Here is a 6,000-nt window from a genome sequence, read left to right on the forward strand (position 1 = left end):
ATGGAGAAGCATAATATTGGGGTCTGTGGTCAGTAACTATTTTTCCTTCCCTCTGGCTTAAATACCTGCAGAAAGTGACCAAAATTGCCTTAAGTATGGATCACATGGAGAAAGCTACCCACCCTAATTCCTGACTTATCAGCCCAAGAAAACTTGTTTAGGATAGTAAAACTCATAGTTGCCAGGCAGCCACTTCAGTTGCTATCGTTCACCACCTTTATGTAGTTTTTCAAACAGTTATGGTACATATGTGTGACACAGTGGCAGGCCTTGTGTGGAACTATCAGAAAGAATCAGGAGATCTGGCATCCTGGTGCTTAGGGCTTGTGGCTTCATTGAGAATTCTGGAAACTACTATCACTTAGATGAGCACTATTCCTGGTGTTCAGGAAAATGGTCTTCTGATCACTCACCGCCACCCGAAAAGGGCCCAAGGGAAAATATTGCTTTCATCTGTATTTGACGTGGACTCAATTATTGGAGAATCCTTGGGTAGGATCCCATACAACCACGCTTCTCCAATTTTTGTGTACAGGTGAATCACATGATGATCTTACTAAAAACGCAGATTCCTGAATCAGTAGGCCTCAGGGGGGGCCTGAGGGTCTGCATTTGTATGTGTTCCACACGCTGCTGTTTGTATAACGGCCTCCAGAGATACTGGAGTCATAATACAAGTACCACCCTACTTTTTGGAGGTTCTAGCAGGGGAGCGCAGCTACTCGTATACCCTTGACCGAAGAACGGTCCTCCTCTATCGGGGAGGGTCGTCCTCTTCGACCGAGAGCGCAGCTTCAGGAGGGACGCACATGGAGCGGTGAGGGAGTAAGGGGACACCCGCCTAGCCAGCCAGATCAGCCGAATCAACCCTGGCGATCAATGGGGTTACAGATGTCGCAGCCAGATCGCCCTCACATCCCACCCTACTTTTTAAAAGTCCGCTTTATGCCACTTAAAGCTTTTACAAAAGACCTACATTAGTACCGTCTTCATTAATCAAAAGAAATCTGAAGAGGATTTTTGCTTTTGTGAAAAAAAGTGAAAAGCAAAAATATCATTCAGCATTTTATTTTGCAGTGAGCTGTTATACAGGCAGCCCACACATGAGGTGAGAGTGGCACCACAAGCTCCTTCCTGGGAACTGCACTCAGCATCTCAGCATCAAGCTGCCATAGGTCTAAAAGTATCTGTGCTTTATCTCCATTTATTTTGTGCACCCCTTTGCAAGATATGCCCTTAGGCATCTGCTTCAATGCTTTATGCCAAATCAGCTTATGAAAGGTTGCAAAAGAACATTCTACTTTCAGATACTACGGAAAACCAGTACCTGGAACCTGTGAATGTGGCTTTGTATACAAAGGGTATTTGCAAATGAGATCTTGGATGGGGAGATTATCGCCCCAGGTAGGGCCCTAAATATAATCACATTATTCTTCACAAGAAGGCGGCAGAGGGAGACTTGACTACAGCAGAAGGCAATGTGACCACTGATGCAACATGCTATGGTGCTGGCTTTGAGGATAGAACGGGCCGCAAGCCAAAGAACGCAGCTCTGGAAGCTGGAAAAGGCAAGGAAACTGATTCTCTGCCAGTACATCTAGAGGGAGTGTGGCCCTGCCTATAACCTGGTTTCAGATTATGACCTCTAGAACTGAAAGAATACAGGTGTGTTGTTTTACACAGTCATTGTGTAAATGTTTGTGGCCCACCAAAATTCCTACCACAAGGTGACTGTATTAGGAAGTGGGGCCACTGCAAAGTGATTACGTCATGAGGGTGGAGCTTTCATGAATGGGATTAGTGTCCTTATATAAAGAAATCCAAAATCCCCTCACCCCCTGCCCCAGGAAGTTACATGGCACTGTCTGCAAACCAGAAAGCTGGCTCTCACCAGACACTGAATCAAGGAAAACCCTTAAACTGCCCTAAAAACACACTAGTCTGCTAGGCACGCCCATGAAAGTATACATGAGATTCTCAAAATGCAGAGCTGAGGCAACATCTTACATGAAGACTTACCAGGTTCGAGATTTAACGCATTGTTTACCCTAAGCTGGTCAAAGATTCAACTTGTCTCATATTTATTAAGATTCACCAGCACTTAGTTCCACACGTGGGAATTCTCTGCCGGTACAACGTGCACGACGCTGGAGGTGCCTCCCGTCCAACTCCCTCTCCACTGACACGCTTACAGTAAATGTGTGGCACAACTCAGGGAAGCAGGACCCCTGCCTGACAAAGCATTTTGTATTTGGGTGGAAAGCATGGCCTCGAAAACCAGACTCAAGATGTCTCCAAAAGAAACATTCTGCTTAGCAATTATTAGCCAAAACCACCTTGGAATGCCAATTTTAGGTAAAGACCAGTCAACCTCCAGATGAACAAAGCAAAATAATCCTGCATGAGAGGCACCCTAGTAACTTGAGTCATGCATTTTGCATCTCATGACACAGTCATGAACACTATTCAAACTCAAGCATTCATGGGAGCACCAGAAACTACTTTTATGGAAAAGATGTCCCAAGTCGTCGTTTCCGTGTGTTCACATTAAACTTGATCATCTAGCACTTTCTCATTTGGGGACTGGAATCACAGCAACCTGCTGGTAGAGTCCATGAGTTACTTGCTTTGTTTGTAATACCTAGACTAGAGCTAGGGACACAGTAGATGAATCAAAAGTTGTTCAATTTGTTACAATCGACCCAAAGCTGTTATGCCTGTATGTCTATTGTAGTTACCTCAGCAAAGAAGTGAATAAAACAACTCAGGGTCTTAACTGTTTCCACCATCACAACCTAGGGTTAGAGCATGAATTCCCCAGGCAACAGCCTGAAACAGCACTGCAGCTACAGTGAGGGAGTGCATCCCATTCCCTGGAAGTTTTCCCAACAGAGGCTTCACCTGCCCCACCCCCACCCCATTGGGCAGGGCAGCCAGCTGGGGGAAGACTGGCAGGATGTGGACTTACAAAGGTCTCCCAGGTGGTTGAGAAGCCACCACTTACAGAGAACTCCTGGCATGAAATAAAAGTTCTGCAGGTACGTCAGAGCTGGCCTTGCATCTCCAGTGCGAAAAGGTCAATAAAGGGGACACAGCCCTCCTACCTGAAGAGTCCCCAAGTTTAATTCCCTGTGAAGTCAAACCTGGCGCATCTCTGAATACCTTTACAGAACTGGTTCACTCTGTCTTCAAGGGTGGACAGAAACTAAGAACCAAAAGTAGCAATACTCCTGCATCTTTTATAACACAGCTGAATTCATCAGTGGTCCTCCCTCTAAAGGCCATGTGAGTACACGCTCAGTTATGCCAACTTCTCTGAGGGATCACTGACTGCAGAGGCTCCAGGGCTGCAGCCCATTGGGTAACTGAGGGCAGTTTCCCGTTCAATAAGTAGCATCCTTCAGCCCAGGTCTGAAAACTTCTCTCTTCTGTAATCTTTTTTCTCATTTTATTTCTTGGCTCATAGAATTTCATTCTTGTCTTCATAGGCTACATTTTTAATACCTGTTTGCTGTAACCGACTTCAAATTCTTTATGAAGTAGGTAAGATCTGCACAGCAAATTAACTTTTCAGGACCTCACTTATCATCATCACACAATTATGAATGGAAAATAATCGATGAAAAACAGACGATAAATTTAATACAGTAGAGCATTTATTAAGGTCAGGATGCATGAACAGAAAGATAATTTAACAGCAACCAATTTATAGTGTACAGCACTATCACATTTCAACAAACTGAGGACATCAGGTAAATTATAGCGATTTGTTTTTAAAAACCCATCAAATGATGTATTACCTGTGCATAAAGTATTGCAGATGTAGTTAAAGAAGTTAGTAGAAAAAAGTGTAAATTCCCTTCCCCTCTCTCTGCCCATCCATCTTCCAGGAAGCCACAGGCTGTTGCTGACCAGACTTGGCATGAGGCCTCGAGGTTGCTGCTTTTCCCCCTACATCATAACCGATTTCAAATGGTGCTAGACAAAAACAGACTCTGAACACCAGGAGAAATCGGTCAGCCTGTGTAAGAGATGGGTCCAGTGGTGTTCGGTGGGGTCCTGCACCTTGACAGTGCAGGTGGCAAGTCTGATTTCAGCTGCTCGCCAACTGCAGCTGAATGTTCCATGGCATCTAGGAGCAGGCGGACAGTGCTGATATGATGAGGTAGTCCTTCGGGTCCACAGCGCCCCCCCCGCCTATTGCAATCAAGTACCCAACGCAGCGTAGCTCGATCGTGTGCTCAGAGGCCCTAACAACAGGTTACTGCTGGTGGCTGCCACCACCTGTCAACAGAAAGACTATCACAACCCCTGGCTCTACTTAAGCCTTAGTTTCTTTTGAACACAACCCCATCTCTGCACTGTCCCCCTCCACAACCCAACACACTCAAGAGTGTACTCTGCTTCTCCAATTCTTCCTTTCTTGAACTGGCTCAGGTGGCAGGAGGGGAGCTGTTCCCATGAGCAGCAGCTCTTCTGCAGTTGGCCTTTTGCTGTGCTGCAATTCTTACTCCTAAAACACTGATTTCAAATGGTGCTAGATACAAAGATGGAAAAATCTAAGCCACCATGTGAAACCAGCTTCCAGAAGAAGAGGATCTCACTGAAGAAAGAAGAGAGAGGCGTTCAGAAGACCCAGCCTCTGCCCCAGCAGAGGTGTCTTCTTGCAGTTCCACTTGTGATGTGACATAATACATGGACCCATTAGAAAGGCACAGAGAAGAGTTACAAAGTGATGCCCAAAGAACATGAAAGTCAAAGCTGATAATGTACATAGACAATTGCAATTTAAAACTCATGAAGTCTAGGTTAAGTTATTCAATTCCACAGCTGGCACTACATAGTATTATATATATGACGAAATAAAATAGCCAAAGCTGTTAATACACTGTGTTAATATTTACATTAGTATTGCCCTGCTTTGTAAAATATTTTACAGTATGCAAAGCATTTTCCCATATCATCTCTCTTCATCAGGAAACAAGCACCTTTTCTGCCTGTGAGGCTCTAGCCACTACACAAACGTAGGTTTCACCTGAGCCACCATGTGCCCTAGTCAGGAAGATCATGGGCTCCTCCTTCCCAGCCACAGATGAACGGTCAGCACATTCAAACATGACTGCATTAACTGACAATCTTATTTATTCTCTTTTAGGATATAAAAAAAATTGGTATCCTAAAATTACATTAAGTAGGTTATCCTCTAATGCAAGAATGGAGTTTTGTTCTGCGTTGTTTTCAAATTCTGCCTGAAAATTAGATTCGCAAATGGTGTTCAAATTAGACTTCCCATCTCCTATTGTTGTTTGAAGATAAGAAAATATGGCTGTATTTCCTCTGATACCACATCCAAGAGAAAGAAGAGACATAAAATCTGTATCTCTCAGGTTCCCTACCAATTCTTCAGGACTCTATATAAAGCCTTATATTTTTTATGCCTCCTGGAAATAACACTATGTGCTGCTCTAGGGGAGAGAAGGAAATAAAATCTGAACACCAAGTTGTGCTCTCAAATTCCCACAATAGTTTTGCCAAGCAGGTATTATTCCCATTTTTGCAGAAGAAACTAATCCCCAATGTGGTTCAAAAACTAGTCGGTTGTCCCATGACTAGTGAACAGTGTCCATCCCAGGTCTGACTCCTGCCCCTCTGCCCACTGCCACCCGTCCCTCTGCTGGACTAATGCCTCATTCTGTTCTTGAACATAATTATGACTATGATTGGGGTCGGGGGGAAGTCCTAGGCAAACTCCTGCACAGAAGGGGGTGCTACTGACTGTACAACACATTAAACATGGGTGGAGATGGGAGCACGCCTGGTTCTGCAAGGGGCTGGGTGCTTGGATACTTGCTTTTTTCTCCTGCATCTTTGGTGCCTTTGCGGTCTCCATATGGGGAGGACGCTGGGGATGAACCTCCCTGCAGTGTTTGTGCTGCATGCCTGAGCGATCCTGACACCAGGACTAGGCTCTGTGGCCGGTGGGGCTCTGCAGGGCCTGGG

Source organism: Hippopotamus amphibius, chromosome 3 (assembly GCF_030028045.1).
Source record: "Hippopotamus amphibius kiboko isolate mHipAmp2 chromosome 3, mHipAmp2.hap2, whole genome shotgun sequence".
In the NCBI taxonomy this organism is placed as follows: Eukaryota; Metazoa; Chordata; class Mammalia; order Artiodactyla; family Hippopotamidae; genus Hippopotamus; species Hippopotamus amphibius.